This window comes from Ailuropoda melanoleuca, chromosome 8, assembly GCF_002007445.2.
Source record: "Ailuropoda melanoleuca isolate Jingjing chromosome 8, ASM200744v2, whole genome shotgun sequence".
Classification (NCBI taxonomy): Eukaryota; Metazoa; Chordata; class Mammalia; order Carnivora; family Ursidae; genus Ailuropoda; species Ailuropoda melanoleuca.
The window spans coordinates 79,499,298-79,524,392 of record NC_048225.1 but is presented as its reverse complement, the minus strand read 5'-3'; the positions used below and the strand labels follow the sequence as shown (position 1 = coordinate 79,524,392).

The 25,095-nt window shown below is 35.7% G+C and overlaps 1 protein-coding gene across 3 annotated transcripts in view; it reads left to right on the top strand.

Moving 5' to 3' along the window:
- The window catches only part of COP1 (COP1 E3 ubiquitin ligase), a 236,812-nt gene that overhangs the window by 112,079 nt on the left and 99,638 nt on the right, over nt 1-25,095 (top strand). The gene's annotated exons all lie outside the window — the stretch shown is intronic.

Sequence of the window (25,095 nt, the reverse complement as noted above, 5' to 3'; positions counted from 1 at the left end):
TTGCCATAGCTTGAAACTATTCATGTTCAATGTTAATTTATTTATTTTTGTAGTAGCCAGTTATAAGTGTTGTGTTTCCTAAATTTCAATTTTTAATGACCGCCAGTACTGATTCTGTATTGTAGAATACTGTGACTTTTTAATTCGTATTTAAAAACATCTGCAGGTAATTACATGATTTGTTTTCAAAGGAAAAATTATTACTTTTTATTTTATTTATTTTTTAAACAAGTTGTTTTGTTTGTTTTGTTTTGTTTTAAGTAGGCTCTGTGCTGGGCCCCAGTGTGGAGCCCATCATAGGGTTCAAACTCAGTGACCCTGAGATCAGGACCTGAGCTGAAATTGAGTCAGATAGACACTTAACCCACTGAGCCACCCAGGTGCGCCTGTGACTCTTTAGGACTGCTAATGAACTTTCTCTTTTTTTCAGAAGATATTTTTGTTATCATCTTACATGTTATTGGGCTCTCTGGGGTCAATGAGAAATGTAAGGATTTGGGAGTACAGAAAAAAGAATTTCCTTCCAGAATTTTGCTCAGGCCTAGTCTTTTAAAGCAGTATTTTTATTTTTTTTAATTATTTATTTATTTTAAAAAGATTTTATTTTATTTATTTGACAGAGATAGAGAGAGCCAGCAAGAGAGGGAATACAAGCAGGGGGAGTGGGAGAGGAAGAAGCAGGCTCATAGCGGAGGAGCCTGATGTGGGGCTTGATCCCATAACGCCGGGATCACGCCCTGAGCCGAAGGCAGATGCCTAACCGCTGTGCCACCCAGGCGCCCCTAAAGCAGTATTTTTAAAAACTGTGTTCTGAACTTCAAGTTTCCTCAGGAAAGAGGTTTTATCTATCTTACTTCTTGCGGACTCCCCATTTCTGGCAAATGATAGGTGCTTAAAAGTGAATATTTGTTGAATGAATGGAAAACTCTTTTGCCTGCTCTGGGAGGATCTAGAGGGCTCCAGTAGTTGTCCAACTCAACTTGCTTTTATATATTTGCTTCTTGGTATGTGTTCCTTTGAAGAAAGTATCCCTAGGCTACAAAAGAAGTTTGTAAGTCACCAATGACACGTGACAGAAAAATAAAGTAGTGTTAACAACTTAAAATAGAGAAGTCTAGGATTGTCAGCAAGTGTTGATGAGTTTCCTACTTCTGTGACAATTCAAGATACAGGTTAAAAGTGAGATATGAATAGTCCAAGCTTACATAATGGAAGCTGCTACATCCTTTCCTTCCCTCCTTTCCTTCCCTCATAGCCTCTGCCCTAAAATTTTCCTATTGTCATTTCCTTGTTTTTCTGTTTTCTTGTGCCCCTGCTTAGGCTGAGGCTTTTCAGTAGTACCGAGTGAAGCCATAAACTCAAATCATTTTACACTTACTATCTCGAAGTGTTAATTGGGTTAGCATTTGAGATTTTAGTACACTAGTAAAAGTTTGTCATAAAATATGCCTACAACAAAGGTTTAGAATTAAAATATTGCCTTTTATGATAAAATTTTTATTTTTTGTTAACCTAATGACTCTCTTCAAATAATCAAAGTAGAAAAAGAATTAGAATGATTGTTTGGCATCCAAGAGATGAAAGTAGGACTAGTGGCTGGAAGTTACATTTTAAGGTATCATAAGGAAGATCTTCATAGTCAACAATGTGCAGAAGTAGGATAGGCTTCATCAGGAGGCAGTTGCTATATGCTCTTAGGACTTTAAAACTAAGCTGTACTTTTTTTTTTTTAAAGATTTTATTTTATTTATTCTACAGAGATAGAGACAGCCAGCGAGAGAGGGAACGCAAGCAGGGGGAGTGGGAGAGGAAGAAGCAGGCTCCTAGCGGAGGAGCCTGATGTGGGGCTCGATCCCAGATCGCCGAGATCACGCCCTGAGCCGAAGGCAGATGCTTAATCGCTGTGCCATCCAGGCGCCCCTGTACTTTTTTTTTTTTAAATACAGAAAATTTTTGTGCCATCTTGAGGTCAGTTATATATTTACCTATATTTGTCTAGAATGTTTATTTGAGAGAGAGTGAGAGAGAAAGAACACAGAGGGAGAGTGAGAGAGAGAAGCAGACACAGGGATTGATCCCAGGACTCTGGGATCATGATTTGAGCTGAAGGCAGACACTTAACCAACTGAGCCACCTAGGCGCCCCTTATTTTTGTTTTAATTTTTAAAAATTGTATCTATTTATACTGTAAGTGCTGATAGTACCAGTAAAAGTGATATACAGATTAGTGGAGAGACAAAATCTATAAGCCAGTATATAGAAAAAAAGCATTTTAAGTGCTGTGAAAATATCTACTGGCTACAGTATGGACAGTGGATTTGAGATAAGGAATAGTGGAAGCAGGGGGATCAGATATATAAGTAGTTTTGAGTTGTCCTGGCCACATATGATGATGGCCTGTGGTCTATACTAGGAGGAAGTCAGTAGAGCTTGGACAAAGTAGTATTTAAGACATATTTAGGGACTAGATTAGACAAAACATGATGATTGTTGTATATAATCTTTGAAGGAGAGGAAGATAATTTCCAGGTCCTTGGTTTGAATACCTGGGCAGAAAAATGTGTGTGTGTGTGTGTGTGTGTGTGTGTGTGTGTTTAACTTAAATTCAATTAATTAACATATATTGTTCATATCAGAGGTAGAGTTCTTTGATTCCTCAGTCTTGTATAACACCCAGTGCTCATTACATCCTGTGCCTTCCTTAATGTCCATCACCCAGTTACCACCGCCCCCCCCAAGCAACCCTGTTTGTTTCCTATGATTTAGCGTCTCTTCTGGTTTGTCTCCCTCTCTGATTTCATCTTTTTTATTTTTCCCTCCCTTTCCTGTGCTCTTTTGTTTCTTAAATTCCACAAGAGTGAAATCACATGATAATTGTCTTTCTCTGATTAACATATTTTGCTTAGTATAATACCCTCTAGTTCCATCCTCATCATTGCAAATGGCAAGATTTCATTTTTTAATGGCTGAGTAATATTCCATTGTATATATATATACCACATCTTTTTTTTTTTTTAAAGATTTTATTTATTTATTTGACAGAGATAGAGATAGCCAGCGAGAGAGGGAACACAAGCAGGGGGAGTGGGAGAGGAAGAAGCAGGCTCATAGCGGAGGAGCCTGATGTGGGGCTCGAATCCCATAACGCCGGGATCACGCCCTGAGCCGAAGGCAGACGCTTAACCGCTGTGCCACCCAGGCGCCCCTATATACCACATCTTTATCATTCATCTTTTGGTGGACATCTGGGCTTTTTCCATAGTTTGGCTATTGTGGACACTGCTGCCATAAACATTGGGGTGCAGGTGCTCTTTCGGATCACTACATTTGCGTCTTTGGTGTAAATACCTAGTAGTGGATTGCTGGGTCATAGGGTCGCCCTATTTTCAACTTTTTGAGGAACCTCCATACTGTTTTCTGGTGTGGCTGCCCCAGCTTTCATTTCCGACCAACAGTGTGAGGAGGGTTCCCCTTTCTCTGCATCCTCACCAACATCTTTTGTTTCCTGAGTTGTTAACTTTAGCCATTCTGAGCAGTGGGAGGTGGTATCTCAATGTGGTTTTGATTTGTGTTTCCCTGATTCCAAGTGTGGGGAATATTTTCATGTGTGTGTAAACCATTTGTATGTTTTCTTTGATGAAATGTCTGTTCATGTCTTCTGCCCATTGTTGATTGGATTACTTGTTCTTTGGGTTTTGAGTTTGATAAGTTCTTTATAGATTTTGGACACTAGCCCTTTATCTGTTAAGATAAGAAAAATGTAGTGTTATTTACAGAGATGGAGATACTGGAGGAAGAGCAGGTTTGAGGGCAATGAGGTGCTTGAGAGATAACCAAGTAGAGATTTTGCATAGGCTTGCTAGATGTACAGAAAATAAATTTGTACCATGGATAATGGGCACTGTGGTTGTAGATTGATAGAGCTCCAACATTTAAAGATCCAGGTAGATGAGGAGGAACCAATAAAGCTGACTGATGTAGTTTTTAGATAAGAATGAAAACCAGGAAAGTATATGCCCTGCAAACCAGGAAACAGGAGATAATCTGCAGGGGTAGATATTGGGGCAGGGTTGGATCCAAAGCCAGGTGAGACTTTTTGCTTTGATTAGCAGGCGTAATAAGAGGGAACAAGAAGAGAATTGTTGCAAAGGCTGGCCTGTTTGTAGTGTTAAGTGATAGGGAGGTAAAGGAACTTTTCTCTAAGAATTTATGCTTTCACCATGTGTCATTGCTGAGTGATGGGTAGAAAAGGTGGTTGGTGTTTACGTGTGACTGCAGAAGAAAGAGATACTAGATGATGAAAATGATGAGATTCACGGACCGTGAAATTTAAACTGAATACTGAGGTAGATAAAGTTAGGAAGAGGCCTGAGAAAGAGGCAAAAATTGGTGAATCAGCTGTATGGAGGTGAAGAATGAAGGGTTGTAAGAATAGTAGGCAAGCGAGGGGGAGTTTTATGGAGACTCTGGTCAGAGAGGTATTGCATCTTTGGCCCAGAATACTTTTCCATCTTTTACTTGCAGCATTGGGTCGTTTACCTGATTATCTAGTGGGCACATGTGTTTGTTGACTCAACTGAAGGATAAGCTAAAATGAAAGGTAGAAAATAAGTAATAAATGCTTGTGGGCATGGGATGAAATGCTGAAGGAGTCCACTAAAAGCGGGAGTTCACTTTAGGCAATGACTTTCAGGTTCCTATGGGTATTTGAAATGGTGCTCTCGAGGTTTTTCTTCTGCATTTCTTTAGATTATTCTCTCTGTACTTGATTCTTAAGATAGAAAATGACATTAATAAATTTAATTCTTCACTGTGTTCAAAATTACGTCTTTTGTAATTTCTTGCAGAAGTTTGTGGTGGAAGTAGTAGTTGTTGTTAAAGGCTGGGCTATCCTTGTATTTGGGTACATTAAAGGAGAGAAAATAATGCTTATTTTGTACCTTTTATGGATAACATATATGGAGAGGAAATAAGGAAATATAATTATTCACACATATCAAATTGTGCAGATTTCCTATACAGGAGAAGTCGTTTGCAAATTTTTACAGCAAAAATACTAATTTGCTGTGGTGAAAGAAGACCAATTTTGAAGTTTTTTTGTTTTGTCGGGGGTTTTTTTTGAAATATAGTTGACACACAATGTTATATAATTTTAGGTATACAACATAGTGATTTGACAACTCTATGTATTATGCTTTGCTTACCACCGACTGTAGCTATCATCTGTCACCATACAATGCTAATACTGTACCATTGACTGTATCCCCTGTGTTGTACCTTTCATCTCTGTGACATACTCATTTCATAACTGGAATCCAGTACCTGCCACACCCATTCCCCCATCCCATCAGTTTGTTCTCTGTATTTACATCTCTGCTTTTTTGTTTTTGTTCTGTTCTGTTTTTTAGATTCTACATACAAATGAAATTACATGGTGTTTGTCTTTCTCTGTCTTTTTTTTTTTTTTAATTTTTTTAAGCAGGTTCCTCACCCAGTGTAGAGCCCACCATGGGGCTTGAACTCAGTACCCTGAGATTGAGATCTGAGGTGAAATGAAGAGTCAGACACTTAACCAACTGAACCACCCAGGCATCCTTATCTTTCTCTGTCTTATTTCACTTAGCACAGTGTTGTCTAGGTCCATCCATGTTGTTGCAAATGGCAAGATCTCATTCTTTTTTTTTTTTTTTTTTTTTTAAGGTTTTTTTTATTTATATGACAGAGATAGACAGCCAGCGAGAGAGGGAACACAAGCAGGGGGAGTGGGAAAGGAAGAAGCAGGCTTATAGCAGAGGATCCTGATGTGGGGCTTGATCCCGTAACACCGGGATCATGCCTTGAGCCGAAGGCAGACGCTTAACCGCTGTGCCACCCAGGTGCCCCAAGATCTCATTCTTTTCTTATGGCTAATATTCCATCTAATATACCACATCTGGGGTGCCTGGCTGGCTAAGTCAGTTAAGCATCTTCCTTAGGCTCAGGTCATGATCCCAGGGTCCTGGTTTGAGCCCTGAGTCGGGCTCCCTGCTCAGGAGGAAGTCTGCTTCTCCCTCTACCTTCCTCCCACTCATGCTGTCTCTTTTTCTCTGTCAAATAAATAAAATCTTTAAAAAAAATTAATATACCACATGGTTTATCCATTCATCTGTGGATAGACACTTGGCTTGCTTCCATATCTTGGCTATTGTAAATAATATTGCAGTAAACATAGAGCTGTGTATATCTTTTCAAATTCGTGTTTTCATTTTCTTTGGGTACATACCCAGTAGTGGAATTAACTCGATTGTATGGTATTTCTATTTTTTACTTTTATTGAGGAGCTGCCATACTGGCTTCTGCAGTGGCTGCACTAGTTTGCATTTGTATCAGTGGTGCATGAGGGTTCCTCTTCTCCATATCGTCACCAACATTTCTTATTTCTTGTGTTTTTGATTCTAGCCAATCTTCCAGGTGTAAAGTAGTATCATTGTAGTTTTGATTTGCATTTCCCTGATGATTAGTGATGTTGAGCATTTTTCATATGTCTGTTGGCCATCTGTATAACTTTGAAAAAATGTCTATTTATGTCCTCTGCCTATTTTTTCTTTCTTTTTTTTTTAAAAGATTTTATTTATTCGACAGAGATAGAGACAGCCAGCGAGAGAGGGAACACAAGCAGGGGAAGTGGGAGAGGAAGAAGCAGGCTCATAGCAGAGGAGCCTGATGTGGGGGCTCGATTCCATAACGCCGGGATCACGCCCTGAGCCGAAGGCAGACGCTTAACCGCTGTGCCACCCAGGCGCCCCCTCTGCCTATTTTTAATCGGATCATTTGGTTTTCTTTTTGGTGCTAAGTTGTATAAGTTCATACATTTCGGATATTAAGCTCTTACTGAAAATATCATTTGCAACTATCTTCTCCCATCCAGTAGGTTGCCTTTTTGTTTTGTTAATGGTTTCTTTCTCTGGGCAAAAGTTTTTTTATTTTGGTGTAGTCCCAGTAGTTTATTTTTGCTTTTGTTTCCCTTGCCTGAGGAGACATAGCTAGAAAGATGTTGCTAAGGCCAATGTCAAAGAGATTACTGCCTGTGTTTTCTTCTAGGAGTTTTATGTTTTCAGGTCTCACATGTAGGTCCTATTTGGATTTATTTTGTTTATGGTGTGAGAAAGTGGTTCAGTTTCATTCTTTTCCATGTAGCTGTCCAGTTTTCCTAGCACCATTTATAAAGGTCAATTTGAATGAGTTAAAGTCTCATGTACTTAAAAAAAAAATTTTATTTCTTTCAGCTATCGTAATTAGAAATAGTTTCAATTGAATCCTATTTAAATGAGATGGAATGAGAACTTACTTGTTCTTGCATTTTGTGTGGTACATTGTAGTTACATTTACTTAGTTACATTTACCTACAGTTGGAGGGCTTATTAAACCAGATTTCTGGGCCCTACTCCAGGAGTTTATTATTCACTAGTCTGTGCTAGGGCCAAGCATTTGCATTTCTAACACAGTGCCAGATAATAGTGCTGTTGCTGGTCTGAGACCACACTTTGAGAATACTGTCTTAGGTTAAGAGCTTTAGAAAGAAGAATTTACTTCTAATCAGAAATATTTATACTTTTAATTCTTTAGTAAAAGATCATAATTATTTATATTTTTATAGTTTATGAACTAAAGAAAATAGGTTAAAAAAACTCATTTATTTTATAGAGCTTTCTAATTAATAAGTTGTTACAGTATGCTATGAACAGGTTGCATATGTACCAAGATATTTATTCCTTCTCTTCTTGGGACTGTTGGGTCGGGCTGGTTGGAGATCCAGCTCATAGCCAACTATCCTCAGGACAGAGGGATTAACCCCGTATTTAGCTTATTTGCTTTGTACACTGCACAGTGATAGGGAAACTCTGAAGAATCTAGGACAAATAAAGTATCTGGTTTCTCTCAAAGTTGTTTTAGTCATTTTTGGTGAAAGAATTATGTAGTGAAAATTGAGATTGAGCTCTTTAATATATTAAGTATTGATATGCTGTTAATTAACCTGTAAAGCTGAGTTCTTAAAAGGAAGGCTGCTCTTACTTTTCTGGAGAACCATCTCACTTTGCCATTGGGCTACCAGTTGGTGGGATGCAAATTTGGGGGGATTGAAAGGGATGTTTTGAACCTTTTAAAATTTAGAAAATATGTCCTTCAATTTCATGTCTTTCTTACACTATTGACTTTGTTAAGATTATGTAGGGGAGGAAAAATCCTTTTCCTTCCACACTGCCACGTTTTTAATTGGGACCCTACAACAGAGAGATTAACAAGAGAAAAACAGACATTAATAATATGCACATTTCTTATATACACTGGAGAAACCTAGGAAAATGTGTAACTCAAAGAACTGTCTGAGAACTCTGGCTTATGTCAGATCTTTAACAAAGAACAATAAATAGTAGAGCAACGAAAGGATAAAGAAAAGCAGTTTTAGATTTCCCAGAATAGCAAACTATGGGAAAGTAAATATACTGGAGTTAACTAATGAAGTGAGATTTGTTTGCAGATTTCTTTCATGCCATCTCTGGGCGTATATCGTGGTTTTAAGTAGTAAAAGGGGGAGGATAGAGAGTGCTTTTCTTGCATTTGCTGCTTAATTGACTTTAGCTCAAAACAGTTTTTGTGTCAAAGAGGCATATTTTGGGGTGATGTACTATGGTGTCCTTCAGATAAAAGGCAGTCTGCCTATTTTGTCACTGGTGTGAGTTTAGTAGTACTTCACTTTACTGCCACTTAGAAATTACTGTGGTATCAGTATACATAAAACTTAATCTGGTAAAGGATGTTTTATAAGATAAACACTTGGCAAATACCATCGTTTGGCCCAGGTGTGGTAATTTCCCTGTATATTGCCTCCATCAGACATTTTCATACACGTAAAGCTTTTTGGGTAAGATAGGATGTTACTGTAAGAGCTATTGTCCATATGTATCATTTCAGTTTTTTCCACTTTGAGTTAATTTCTCTAGCTACTCTTCACAGCAGAGAGTTTCATATTATGCTAATGCTTCATCTGTACAGAATTTAACCTGGCAGTCTCATCTGACTGAAACACAATCAGTAATCAGGGCTTAAATGAAAACTAAAAAGGCTTTAGAACAAAGTAAATGCCACTAAATTAATGGCTAAAGCTCAAATATTAGCAAATGGCCATTTTCTTGAATTATTTTAGCCCTAGTGATTTGTTATATATTATATATATATCATATATATTTTATATATATATGATATATATATGTAATCTTAGTTTTATCCGGTTTGTGTCTCTTCAAAGTGTAAAAGGAAGAGAGATTGCAATGGATAGGTTGAAGAAGTGATAGCTACTAGCTAGACAAAGGGGAAGAAATGAAGCTGCAAATTGGAGCTCAAAAGTAACGCAGTTTGTATCCATTTAATAATGAGTTCAAGTGGTTTGGCATATCTTAATAGACCCTGAGATCATTGAGATGTAATAGAGTATGGTAACTAATGCTGACAGGGCTATTCACATTACTGTGCTCAGTATGTTCTTATAAAGGTAGTAAAGAATGTATTACATCTGACAGATGATACTCATAGAGAATCAAAAGTTGGTTCCAAAATTCACTTAACTAATATTCATTAGCACTCACTGTGTCTTAGAGCAGTAGACAGGTATGTGTAGAGAATACTATTGTATCTGTTATTTTTTAGAAATAATTTTAAATATATTAATATCACCATTGGTGTAAATGTAATGTGAAAAATATTCATATTTCTTTATAATTACTTTGAAGTTTTTTGGTATTTGTACGTTTCAAACGTTGCTTTGGTTTTATTGATATAAAACAGAGACAGAGCATTGTAAATGAGAAAAATACTGGGGCGTCTGGGTGGCACAGTGGTTAGGCGTCTGCCTTCGGCTCAGGGCGTGATCCCGGCGTTATGGGATCGAGCCCCACATCAGGCTCCTCCACTATGAGCCTGCATCTTCCTCTCCCACTCTCCCTGCTTGTGTTCCCTCTCTCACTGGCTGTCTCTATCTCTGTCGAATAATAAATAAAATCTTTAAAAAAAAATAAATGAGAAAAATACTGACTTTTTGCCTAGTATAGGAATCAGCAAACTGTGGTCCATTGGGGTCAGATTTGGCCCATCGCTTAATTTTGAGTGACCCATGAGCTAAGAATAGTTTTTATCTTTTTAGTTGGTTAAAAAAAATTAAAAGAAGAATAATAACAAATGATGTATAGTGGCATGACATAATACTGACATATGAAAATTCTATGAAATTCAAATTTTAGTGTTCATAAATTAAGTTTTATTGGAATATAGTCATACTTATTCCTTTACATATTATTTGTGGCTGATTTTATACTACAACAGCAGAGTTGAGTAGTTTTGAGAGTATTTCATGGTTCCTCTGGCCTTTTTACAGAACAAATTTGCTGACTCTTGACCTAGATTTGTTTAGGCTGTAAGGATGTACTGCTACACTTGATTAAAGTTCTGTCATGTGTTTGGATATCAGTATATCTTACGAAAGAAAATGGCTTGTGTCAAATTTTCTGATCTTCTTGTGATGATTGGCTGACTGTTTTATATGTTTCATCATTTCTTAATACAAATAACCTATCACTGGCCTGTCTTACAGTAAACACTTCATCATTGGTTGAATGATAGCTACAGATTTGTAGTCCTTACCTAATAACAAATTCTGGTTCATTCAGCAGAAGGTTTCTTATTTGTGTTTTTTAAAAAATTGTTTATCAAGTAGAGTTGAAAAATGCCTTGAAATATGACAAAAGCTTGTACCATGATTAGGAGATTTAGCTGTATCATACTAATGTTGAAAGAGAGATGCTTTTCTACTACCCATTGTGTAGTAGAATTAAATTAAATTGTGTTTCTATTCTCTCTCCTTTTCCTCACCCACATTAATAGGTAGTTTTGCTGATAGCATTAAAATTATAAAACGGGTTTTTGATCTGGGCTTGAGAGAGATTAATTTTTGGTTACATTTACAAATTTAAGTTTAAATGTAGAATTGCAAATTGTATCACTTTTAAAATCACCTACATTGAGGTACAGTATACATAATGTGTATAAAGTTTTAAGTTTTGGAATTGTATAAATCACAATGGAAATACAGAAAATTTCCAAAAATTTATTCCTGCCACTTTGCAGTTAATTCTATCTCTTCCTCCAAATTCCTGTTCAGGTCACTAATCTCTTTACCGTTAACCATTAGAATAGTTTAGTCATTCTGGAATCTTTTAAAAATGGAACCATACAGTATGTACTCTTTTGTGTCTAGCTTCTTTAGCTCAGCATGTTTTTGAAATTCATTCATGTTGTTGCCTCTATCAGTAGATACAGTTAATTATCAGTTACAAAGTTAATTATTTAGTAATATTCCATTTTATGAATATTGTACAATTTGCTTACCCATTCATATGTGTATTGGACATTTAAGTTGTTTCCAGTTTTTGATTATTATAATAGGTTAAAGCTCCCATGAATATTCACCCACAAGTCATTTTGTATATTCATATTCATATTTATTTCTCTTGGGTAAATACCTGGGATTGAAATTTCTGGGTTGTATGATTAGTTTGTGCTTAACATTTCAAGAAACTGCTAAATTGTTTTTAAAGTTATTGGGTTATTTTAAAATTCCAGCAATGTAACAGAGTTCCAGTTGTCCCAAATCCTCAGTAACTCTTGGCATTGTCAGTCTTTTCATTAGTAGGTTTGTAGTAATATTTTCTTTCTGTTTTACTTTGCATTTCCCGTACAACTAATGGTATTTAATGTGCTTATTGACCATCTGTGTATCTGTACATTGAATAGATGTAAGACATCTATTCAAATCTTTTGCCCATTGTTAAAAAATCAGGTTTTACTATCATTGAATAATGAGAATTTTTATGTATTCTGGTTACAAGTTCTCTGTCAGATTTATGTACTGGTGGTATTTTCTCCTAGTCTGTGACTTGCCCTTTTTATTAATAGTGTCTTTTAAATTACATAAGTATTTAATTTTGATGAATTTCAATTCATTAATTTTTTTAATGATTTAAGCTCTTTCTTATAGAAATGTTTGCCTGCCCCAAATGGTGAAAATTTTTCTTCTCTCTTTTCTTCTATAGTTTTAATAGTTTTAGCTTATATATTTATGTCTATAATTCATTTCAAGTTAATATTTGTTTGGATTATGAAGTAAAGGTTGGGGTTATATACTTGTTCCAAGCAGCATTTGTTTAAAAGGTGAACTTTTTCCATTGACATCTTTTTTTAAAATCAATTGAGCATATATGTATGAATCTATTTTTTTTTAAATTGAAGTATAGTTGACAGATAAATTATTTAGTTTCAGGTGTACAACTTTATGATTTAAGTCTAGACATTATTCTATGCTTATCACAAGTATAGGTCCCATCTGTCACCATACAACACTATTGCAATACTATTGACTATATTCCCTATGCTGTACCATTTATCTCCATAACTGGAAGCCTGTACCTTCCCTTCCCCTCATCTATTTTGCCCTTCCCCCCAACTCCTCCCCTTTAGCAAGAATCAGTTTTTGTTCTCTGTATTTTATGAATCTGTTTCAGGTTTGTTTGTTTGTTTATTCATTTGTTTTATTTTTTAGATTCAACATAGAAGTGAAATCACATAGTATTTTTCTCTATTCAGTTTATTTCACTTAACATAATTCCATCTAGGACTATCTATGTTGTTCCAGATGGCAAGACCTCATCCTTTTTTATGATTGGGAAATATTCCACTTGTGGGGGAGGGAGCATGCACACACCGCATCTTCCTTATTCATCTATTGATAGACACTTAGGTTGCTTCCATATCTTGGGTATTATAAATAATGCTGCAGTTAACACGGGGGTGTATATATTTTTTTGAATTAGTGTTTTTGTTTGCTTTGGGTAAACACCTAGTAATGGAATTACTGTGAATCTACTTCTTGACTCTCTTTTCTGTTGTATTACTCTGCATGTCTGCTATTAGGCCAGTACCACACTCTCATTATTATTATAGTTTTATATTAAGCCTTAAAATCAGGTAATGTAAGTCCTCCAACTTTATTATTATTTTTAAAAATTGTGTTGGCAATTCAAAGTCCTTTGCATTTCCGTAGAAAATTTTGAACAAGCACTCTTTGTTTATTTTCTGCTGTGATGGTTTGAAAGGATTTTTATAGCAAGTCACAGTTTCTCTTACATATTTTTCTTCAGTGGTTTGTCTACTTGTTCCTATGGGAAATATGAAATAGATTTCTGATTTGTTAAGTCTATCTGACTGATATTTTGGGGACATACTTTTATATATTCATGATGAAATTTCTTTTGGACTATACATTTTCATTCCAGATTAGTCCTCTGCATCATGGAATAGTTTCTTTTTATCATAGTTCTGTTGTTTTCCGATGAAGCGTGACAGCAATGACATTAATGATTCAATATTGGAATCTTATTGGTTGCTTTGTAAATACTACTAGAGGATAGAGAACTGAAAAATTGGATGTATTTTCTCCTTTAGTTTCAAAAGTAAAGAATTAGAACTTTTGCTTCCATATGGATCTCTTCACTTTTACTAAATAGAAACTCATTCAGAGAGGACAAAATGTCATCAGTTTGAGGATAAAATGTATTTTGTTTTTCAACTCTTGTTTTTTTTCTCTAGTAGGTGTTTTTATTCAATTTTTTTTATTAAACTTTTACTTATTCACAAGTTACTTTCAATTTGTCAAACTTCTTTAATAAAAAGCCTTTATCGTAGGATACAGTTATATTGTGCATAGAAAAGGTGTTTTAGGACAACGAGTCTACAACTAAATTAATATAACTAAGTATAAACTATAACTTGCTGTAGACTTAAATGAGAAAAATGTGAAAATCAGTATGTTGATATTAAAGGTCTTCAAGATACATTTTTAATTTGACATTTACAAAAGTGTTCCAGAATATACTTTGCCAAATAATAATATATTTGTTCTAACTATTCAGTGATAGCCAGCAGGGATGGAAAAATAAAATCTTTTTCAAGACAGGGGTCTGTACATTAAGACCTGTGGGGGGCCACCTAGGTGGCTCAGTCGATTAAGCGTCGACTCTTGATCTCAGCTCAGGTCTTGATCTCAGGGTCGTGAGTTTGAGCCCTGCATTGGGCTCTGTGCTGGGCATGGAGCCTAGTTTAAAAAACAAACAAACAAAACCTGTGAGTCAATTCTGAGCCATTGCTTAATTTTGTATAGCCTACAAGCTAAGAATCGTTTTTATGTTTTTGAAGTACTGAAAGAAAAATAAAGAATAATTTTTGTGATGTATAAATTATATGAAATTTCAGATTTCAATGTCCATAGATAGTTTATGGATATATTGACAGTATTCTGAAATAAAATTAATAGATATTGCAATTTTTCCTATACACATAAAAACATAATGCTCTGACTCTAAAAAAGGAGAAATTAAAGGAGAATAATTTAAAATAAAATATACATCTTAATATATAAATTCTTAGATTTCAGCATTAGACAACATAATGAATAGTTAGATACTTGAACCTGCTTATAATGAATAATTTTGGAACATGTGGTGAATATTAAAAATGCAAGACTAGTTTGTCTTTAATGTATAATGGAATTCGTTTCTATGATCAGATAATTATTTATAGGTTTTTCACTTGCAAAAGATGAGTGGTATAAATATCTTTGAAGGTCTAAAATAAATTTTAAGACAGTATAATCAATAGGACCAGAAGAGGGAAGGCAAAAATAACTTTGTCCATGCTCAGTGTAGAGACTTAAAAGATACACTGAAGGACACCTGGGTGGCTCAGATGGTTAAACGTCCGCCTTTGGCTCAGGTCATGACATCCAGGTCCTAGCTTCGAGCCCCATGTTGGGCTTCCAGCTCAGTGGGTAGTCTGCTTCTCCCTCTCCCCCTACTTGTGCTCTCTCTCTCAAATAAATAAATAGAAATCTTAAAAAAAATCCGTTGAATCCTTTATTTCTTTCTATATCAGTTCATGATGTCATAAAAATAGGCAGTGGACAGAAATACTACAGTTCCCACTTATGAGAAAAATGGAAAGCAGAAAGAAATCAGATGGTCAAAGATTTTTTAATTAAAAATGCATTTAAAACAATAAGTCTCACAAAATAAAATAACACATAAAAGCCAACAAGTGGGGGCGCCTGGGTGGCTCAGTCCTTAAGCATCTGCCTTCCGCTCAGGTCATGAACCCAGCGTTCTGGGATGGAGCCCTGCATCAGGCTCCCTGCTCAGCGGTAAGCCTGCTTCTCCCTCTCCCACTTCTCCTGCTTGTGTTCCCTCTTTCATTGTCTCTCTCTCTCTGTCAAATACAAAAATAAATAAAATCTTAAAAAAAAACCCAACAAGTGTAATTGATAAATGTAAATAGGATAAACTTCCCATCAAAAGGGAGGTATCTTCACATTAGATCACAATGTAAATTTCCTAAGTTTTGGATCTGTGAATGTTGAAAATAAGGTTTAATTCAGACTAGAAAACAGTAAACCTCAGTCTATATCTTTGTCTCTCTTAGTTTCTCTGTCACACATACACACACAACTTGCTGATGATCAGGATTGAGTCCGTGATGAAGTTTAAGTAGTTATAAATATCTTTATAGATTGGAAAATCCCTCTGCTAATTCTAAGACAAAATAAATACATTAGTTGTGTGAGACTTTAAATGAGACTAGATCTTAGTCCATGGCAGATTAAATGCAAAAATTATAGCAATTATGGCAGCCCTAAATAACATAACTAGCAATTTAGAACACATACACAAACATGTATAAAGAATATGACCTCTTTGAAAGTGTCCATTGAATATCAGGAAATATACAGAATCTAAACCATATATAACATTTCAAATTACAGAAAATTAAAAAAGCATTCTCTCACAAGGCAGTAAGAGCAGACATTTATTATAAAATTAGGAAACAGGAAAAAACCTACCACATGGAAATTTATTTATTTTGGCAACTCTAAGCTTAAAGTGGAAATGAAGCCACTTTGGTGAAACTTCTATATATTAGAACTTACAGGACACAGCTAAATTGCTCAACATTCCTTGTTTTAGGGCTCTTGGGTAGCTTAGTCACTTAAGTGTCAGGTCATGATCTCAGAGTCCCTGAATCAAGTCTGGTGTCGGGCTCCCTGCTTAGTGGGGAGTCTGTTTCTCCCTCTGACTCTCTCCTCTTGTGCTTTCTCTGTCTCTCTCTCTCTCTCTCTCAAATAAATAAATAAATAAAATCTTAAAAAAAACCTCCTTGTTTTAAATAGTTAAGTATTGAGGAAGGTATGAAAATAACTTAAGCACCCAACTGAGTAAGTTAGAAAAAGAAGAAAATAAACCTAAATAAAGTAAGAAAATAAAGTATAAACGTGAAAAAAATGAGTTATTAAAAACAGAATTACTCAGTTAATGAGCTTTTTAAAACAGAAGATGCAAATTGTTAGTAACCCATTTAGGTACAACTAGGAGAAACTGCAAGTTTATAGAATAAGAAATGAAAGTGAAGAAATAATTACAGTTACACTGGTAGAAAAAAAAATCAGAGTAAACACTTTGCTCATATTTATTGCAAATAGACTTGGGATCTTGGATGAAAGATTTCGTTATCCCGGAAACGTAAATGATTTGAACTGATTCTAGAAGAGACCAGAAAATCTGCTCAGGACAATTACAATGGAAAAATAAGGAAAGTTGTCAAACAGAGAATAATATACGTAACTGGAAATGTGGGGGATCTAAAAGAATTGTAAAATACTGCTGAAGAAACAGAGAAAATTTGAATCAAGACCTAACATGAGCCTAGGGGGGAGGACTAAGCATCACAAGAATTCACTTTTCCCTTAATGTATACGTTTGACATGATTGCGAAGAAAATACTATCAGGATACATTTTGTTTGTTTTTGGAAGTAAGTTGGTGCTAAACCAAAGAATATAGTTGCAAAACATGTAGGCAAATTCTGAAGAAAAAGATTAATGAAAGAGCACTCATTCCTACAAGATGTCACAACATGTTATGATGAATCAGTAATTAAAACTTTGGTACAAGTAAAGAATGGATAATGTCTACAATTATTTCAAATTCTTGTAAGAAGTTGGTATATATCCTATAGACTGCATTTCTAATAAATGAGAAAAAATTATTCAGTAAATGGGGCAACTAGGTAATGGTCTAGAAAAATAGAAATTTATATCTCTGCTGTCATAGTTTAAAAATAAAATATTTGAGAGAGCACACCAAAGCAGGTGGAGGGGCAGAGGGAAAGGGAGAAGCAGACTCCCTGCTGAGCCGGGAGCCTCACATGGGGCCCGATCCCAGGACTCCAAGATCATGACCTAAGCCAAAGGCAGACGCCTAACCGACTAAGCCACCCAGGCCCCTCTCTGCTGTTATATTTTAAAATAAACTTCAGATGGAATGAATATCTGAATGGAAAAAAAAAAGAAACTTGATAAGTATTAGAAGAAAATATAAGTTTAAAAATTCTTGTAGAAGAAAGTAAAGCAGAGGGAGATAACACAGGGAGGCCGCTGGTAGAGAGTGGAGAGCTGCAGTTTGAAACAGAGTAGACAAATGGCCTTAGTGAGAGCTTCATTTGAGTCAATACCTGAAGGAAGTGAGGGAATATGCCTTGCATGTTTGGGGACTATCAGTTGCATTGGCTCCTGAGGTAGGAATAGGTTTGGAATTTCCTAGGTTTTCCTTTGTGCCAGTGTAACTGGAAGAAGGGGGAGCAGGGTGGGTGGGGAGGAGGCAAATCCCATACATTTTGTAATCACTTTGCCTTTTTCATGAGGTTGAGTAGGAAGCCTTTAAAAGATTTTGAACCAAAATAATGATGATTTGACTTGTTTAAAAATGGACTATGAGGGTCAAGTATGGAAGCAGGGTATCAGTATGGAGCCTATTATAATAATACAGACGTGAGATAATGGTAGCTTGAATGAGAGGCATGGCAGTGAGCTATTGAGAAGTGCTTAGATTTGTTACATTTTGAAGTTTGAGCTGAAAGAGTTGCTATTAAAATTAATAAAAGGGATGGGGTTAGTTAATAAAACGAGGAAGATGCTTGGTGGGGAATTCAGAAACTCAATTTAGGACAGATTAAGATACCTGTTAGATTAAAATTGGAGCTGTCAAGTAGGTGTGAGCCAATAAGAGAGAGGTCTGGTATGTGAGATAAACATTTGATCATCATCAGTGTATAGTTTTAAAGTCACAAGACTAAATGAGATCCCCAAAGAAGTCCACGTAGATGAAAAAATGAAGCATGAGGATACTTGTACTGGTGGATACTCGAATGTGGAAGTGGATGCAGGAGAAGGAAGGAACAGTCTATACTGTGATGGAGCTGCTAGTGAGGTATGAGAAGAATCGTCTCTGTTGAGGAGGGAGCTGTCCTCTAAGTCAGCTACTGCTGATATTCAAGCAAGATAAGAATTCAGAGTTGACTATTAGATTTAGCAACCTGAAGGTCAACGTTGACCTTGATAGAGCATTTCCAGTGGTGAAGATGAAAGCTTGGTTCCATAGGGTTAAAGCGAATGGGAAGAGAAAAATTGGAGCTAGTGAGTATGGACAACTTTTTTTTTTACAACAGTTCTGCTATCAGAAAGGAAAGAAATAAGGTGGTAGCTAAAATGGAATGAGGATTTTAAGAGATATTTTGTTTTGTTTGTGTTTTACTTGAAGAAAACATACTGAAAGGCTTATGAGAAAGATCTAGGAGAATGGAAAAATTAATGTGAGAGGAGAGAGAAGGGGAATTGAGGAAGCAATCCTGGATTAGGTAAGCAAAAATGAGATCTAACGCACAAGTAGATGCATTAGTCAGGTATAGGAGCTTTGATTCTTCCTCAGAGTGACAAGGGAGGTGGCAGAGTATATCAGAATATGTATTCTGGTAAATGGAGAATGTGGTGATGGGAGCCTTTGGAAATTATCTTCTTATTCTTTTTATATTTTTGCTAGACCAGAGAGCAAAATAATCTGCCGAAAGTGATAATGAAGAAGGAGATTTGGGAAATTTGAGAAGAATGAAGAAATTGTATGCCTGTCTTTACCCAAATAGAAGAGTCTGTATACAAGGGACATTTACCATAAAGCTAGGCAGTGTTAAGGTCCCACTTGAACATAGTGATGTTGAATTTAAAATTAAGTGTATTAAAATGCATGTGATTTTTGACCAAGCACTTCATATTCTAGGTGTATTTAATGATACTCTTCCATATGTGAAAGGAGGAGGACGACACACATGGAAGGATATTTTATTGCAGCATTGTTTTTTTTTTTTTTTTAAAGATTTTATTTATTTATTCGACAGAGACAGAGACAGCCAGGGAGAGAGAGAACACAAGCAGGGGGAGTGGGAGAGGAAGAAGCAGGCTCATAGCGGAGGATCCTGATGTGGGGCTCGATCCCATAACGGTGGGATCACGCCCTGAGCCGAAGGCAGACGCTTAACTGCTGTGCCACCCAGGCGCCCCTATTGCAGCATTGTTTAACAGTGAAAGATTAGAAAGTAAATGTTCCTCATTAGTAAACTGATGAAATAATTTATGATACATTCATATGTTTGAATTCTGTATGACCATTGGGAAAAAATAAGGTACCCTAATATGAACTAATATGAAATGATTGTCAGGATACTGTGGAGAGGGCAAGGTATAAATCAATATGTATGGTTTCATCCCATGTGTTTAGTTAGATGAAAGAATATGAATACATAGATGCTTGTTTATTCACAGGGTAATGCTGGTAGGATGCATAAGCTGAAATTACTGGTTCCCTCCAGGGAGGGCAGTTGGGTGCTTATTTAGCAAGATTGGAAGGAAGACCTGCTTTTCTCTATGTAATTTTTGAACCATTGCCTATATACATATTGTTTTAGAAAAAGTTTCAAGAAAATATTCGGGCCAGGTTGTGGTGGATCCTCAGTAGTAGCTGGAATATGGATTTTACATTGTGGTAAATGAGCAGAATTATGTGAACAGAGCTGTGTTTTTGAAAATTTACCTTTTTATCAGTCGTTCAAATAGATTAGAAAAGAGAAGGTCAGGAGTAGCAGACTTGGTAAAGAAGCTGTTGCAATAGCCCAGGTTAGTGTTAATGCATGCCTAATTCATATTTCTGTGAATTTCTCAAATGTCGTGTTCTGGTTTTTTGACATCTTATTTTCCATCCATCAGTTAGGTCAGCATTTGGCAGATAACAGGCATACTGGATATTTGATGGCTGAAAATATTCATGCATCATCCACTTTCTTCCAGTAGGCCTCAGTAATCAGTGTCTCTTGAATTTCTGTAGCGTCTTCTGTTTCTATCATTTGGCATCAGCTTTTATTATGTTATAATCTTTCCCAGTAATTATAATCCCCATGAGGCTATCTTACTCTTTATCTGCCTATGTTTAACTTGTTGTAAAGGATAAATTATTATTTTATCACCATCATATATATAATATAGTATGTATAATTCTCTGTTATTACTATTGTTTATTTTGCCTTTGGATATGTTCTTTGAAGACCAGTCCTTTTATTCTCATTAAAATGGAAGTGTTTTCTCTAAGATTTATTTATTTGAGGGGTGAGGGGCAGAGGCAGAGGGAGAGAATCCTCAAATAGACTCCTTCTTGAGCACAGAGTCTGACACGGGGCTCAGTCCCAGGACCCTGAGATCAGGACCTGAGCTGAAATCAAGATTCAGACGCTTAACTGACTGAGTCAACCAGGTGCCCCAAAATGGGAGTTTTTTGTAGTGATTGAGAGCATAGACTCTGGAACCAGATTGCTTGAATTTGAATTATCTAGTGAAGTTTGGGCAAATTACTTAACATCAGTATAACTTAGAGATTGGAAGATTATTTAACATCAATATACAGTGGAGATTTGAAGATCAAATACATTTTATGTGAGTGCTTAACACAATGTTTTATACATAGTATTATGTATGTTATGGAAGGTTTAGCTATTATTGATTGATTTTGGAGAAAGTCAGTTGAATAACATCAATTCTTTTTTACTTTCCCTATGTTTGATCTGCCTATTTCTTTTTATTAAAATGGCCAATTTCTTTGTTTCCTTGAAATTATAGCATCCTCTGTCTCCTGGGGCACACTATCTTGGTGATGAATTGGATCTCTAACAACTGTGTTCCCTTTACATTTTCTTTTGATAAGTAGGATTCCAGTTTTAAGAGATATTAATCCACTTTGTTAATACTTGTTTTGTAATTGCAAAACCAGTATGACACAGTAGGAGCTCTAATTCCCTTGTTGAGTTATTGCCATCTTTGCATTGCCTTGTTCCACACTGTACTATAGGGATGAGTTAATCACCTGTTCTGTGTGGTCTGTTGCCTTGATGCTTAATCACTTGAATGATGGCCCTTTTGACAAAGACTATAGCCAGTTTCCTACAGCTGAATTAACCTTTTACAACTATTTAAATAAATCACTTTTTAAAAACAGTTGAAACATTCCAAGTGTGAAAGAAAAATGCAGCTTATTTCCAAGTTTAAAATAAGTCCCCGTTAATCTTATTTTCAAAGCAAATGTTTGTATATTTTGCAATTTTAAAAAATTCTGTGAAACTGAATTTATCATTGCAGTAAGCTTTCATAAACCACTTGCTTTAAGAATTAACTGGTGGTTGCCTGCCTGGCTCAGGCGGTGAGGTATCTGCCTTTGCCCCAGGTCATGATCCTGAGGTCCTGGGATCGAGTTCCGAGTCGGGCTCCCTTCTTCTTCTCCCTTCACCCCTCCCCGTACTTGTGATCACTTTCTCTCTCTCTCTCTCTCAAATAAATAAATGAAATTTGAAAAAAAAAGTATTACTGGTGATAGTGGATAGTAGAAATGAATTTTGTGTAACAAGCAAAACTTATTACACAATTTTTAAACTTCATTGCACAAGTGGGAATGTTTCAATTTGTTTACTTTTCATTTTGCTTTTGTTTCAACTTAACTAGTCACTGTTGAATTATTTTTGTTTGTTATCAGATTTCATAATTAAAGCAGATGAAGTATTGTATTATGAAACAAGAGGCTGTCCATTTTGGAGTAGCCCTGAACAACTCTGTACCTAAAAACTAAACTCTTCATTGGAGTTGTTCCGCTGTTAATTTGAGTTGTTCCGTGATATGTTTTTAGAATCTAATTATGTTTATGTTTACAATCAGGTAGTTGATTAAATCCGTCAGCATTTGGAAACAAATGATTCTGTGTTTGGAAGCACTTAAATCCTGCTTCTTAGTGATGTGTGGAACTACTTGGATTTTTTTTTAAAAGGCAGCTGTTTATCTCCCTTTTTACCAGAATTTACTGGAATTATTATTCTTTATGCTTTCTGGTTGGTATTTTTATTAGAATTTTATTGTTTTTAAATTATAAAAAATGTAAATATCCCAAAATATTAAAAAAAGATACTGTATAGATACTTGATACCCCAATATTTAAGAAGAAAACAACTAGAACGTAAGAAAATAATAACAATGAAGTTAAAAGAAAAAGTTAACTTTTATTTTATTTATTTATTTTTTAAAGATTTTATTTATTTATGTGACAGAGAGACAGCCAGTGAGAGAGAGAACACAGCAGGGGAGAGGGAGAGGAAGAAGCAGGCTCCTAGCCGAGGAGCCCGATATGGGACTCAATCCCGGAACGCTGGGATCACGCCCTGAGCCGAAGGCAGATGCTTAACAACTGCGCTACCCAGGCGCCCCAAAAAGTTAACTTTTAAAAAAGATTTATTTATTTATTTTAGAGGGAGAGAGAGAATCTCAAGTAGACTCTCCACTGAGTGCAGAGCCTGATGTGGGGCTTGATCTCCTGCCCTCATGGCATGAGATCATGACCAAGAGTCATATGCTTTAGGGGCGCCTGGGTGGCACAGCAGTTAAGCGTCTGCCTTCGGCTCAGGGCGTAATCCCAGCGTTATGGGATTGAGCCCCCACATCAAGCTCCTCCGCGATGAGCCTGCTTCTTCCTCTCCCACTCCCCCTGCTTGTGTTCCCTCTCTCGCTGGCTGTCTCTATCTCTGTTGAATAAATAAATAAAATCTTTTAAAAAAAGTCATACGTTTTAATCAAGAGTCAGACGCTTTACCCAACTGCACCACCCAGGGGCCCCTAAAAGGTTAATTTTTAGTATTAGTTAAGAATGAGCTAATGCAGCTAAATAATAACCTTTCTTGAAAAAGAGAGCTATCTTATTTGCATCATCAAATCAATTCCTTTGACAGCTGTTTTTATTTATATGGTAATTTTCTCCCTGCATTGCCTTGGGCTGTTATTTTAATAAACTAGTGTTTAAACTTCTTTTTTCTTAAAACCTGATAGGTTGGAAATGGCCTATTAACTTTTACTTCTACAACACTAGAATGCTGTCGATTTATTAGCCTCGTATATTTGTAGGTGGAGTAAAAGTATTTAACTAGTTCTTCCTTGAAGTCTCAGCCATGCCCAAACCTCCTAAGTTAAGGATAGGATTTCAGTTCTGATAACTGTTCTTTGCCAGACACAGTAATATTTTTCCTTCAGTGGCATTAGGCTATGGGTGTAAATTGAATCAGGATGGATGAATAGTTGCCATCAATATAGTTATGCTGCATTAGAATCCATAGGGCAGATAACAGCTGAGTCAGCAGTTCAGTTACAGTTGTACAAATAAATTCATTGCATTGCCACATAGTCCTATTTTATTGGAGAGAATGTATACAGATTTGTGCTATAGTCAGTAACGTTAAATGAAATTATTTTAAACGTTATAAAACTAAGAAAGGATTTAAAGCTATAATTTAAAAGTGACCATCTCAATGTGTTTTTATGCAAAATATTCTTACTGTGTACCTATTTATTTTATTTGCAAGCTTTTAACTTATTAGCAAGCTTTTAACTAAATTACTAACTGATAATTAACTGTTCTATAAAAGGATATCACAGTTAACCCAGAAAGAAAAGTATGCCATGTAGGTATTTATATACATTTAATGAATGCTCGATATATGCAGAATACTAGCATATCATCTTAGCCATTTACAAGCTTACTGTAGGCAAATTGCTTCACCTCTAATCCTCGGTTTTCTCATGTGTAAAATGTGGATAAAGATAATACCTATCTCATAGGGTCATTATGGGAATTAAGTGAGCTAATATATGCTGAGATTAGGGGTCAGTGAATGTTAGCTGTTATTATTATGTAATTAATTATAGATCAATGAGGATTCTTACATGTTCTCTAGCCTTATGGTTAAGCTTCTAGAAAAGATGCTTAACTCATTGAGAAATAATGTATGTGATGATTCATTTCACTCTTCCATTAGGTTACTTAAATTTCTTGCTGGTTATATAGCAACTTTGTTGAGGCTCCAAGTTAAGTTCTATAAAGGTGAATAAGGTCTGCTTTGCTTTGAAGTATCTTATTTTGGAACTTGTATAAGAAGTCAGTAAGAGAGGGGTGAATTCCCTGAGTAACTCTAAAAAAGGGGAGATTTTTAGTTTTTCTCTTGTTTGTGGCATAAGAAATCTGTATTGAAGGTTCATAAGACAGATCATCTTTGGGAGGTTAGAAATGTGTTTGGGAAAAACATGATGATAAGTTAATTATTCTATTTTTACGTGTATTTTATACCTTTGTCATCACTCCCTTTTTTTAATTGCTTCAGTAATTCAGTTTTTATACTAATTTATTTATTAAAATAACACTAAATACTGTGAAATTCTGTCATCCTCACAAAATGGTAGAAGGGAAATAGTTAGAATTTATGAAAAGATTATTTGATACTTCTCTTTTGACATATTTTTTAATATACCAAACCATTAAATCTTTCCGTGCTACTTTTATAATTTAATTTGTTAGTTAGCCTTTATAGTTGGGTAAGTTGTAATATGGTTACTAAAGTTGAATTGAAAAACATGTCAAGTTTCAAGGAACAAAATACCTGTAAGCAGAATTCTGTAGCTATGCACTGTTCCCTACCACTTGTAATTTGCTCTGTCTTGATAATGACTTTATCTGGGTATAGATCTATATAATTTGAGGGTATTTCAAGTAGATCTCTTATT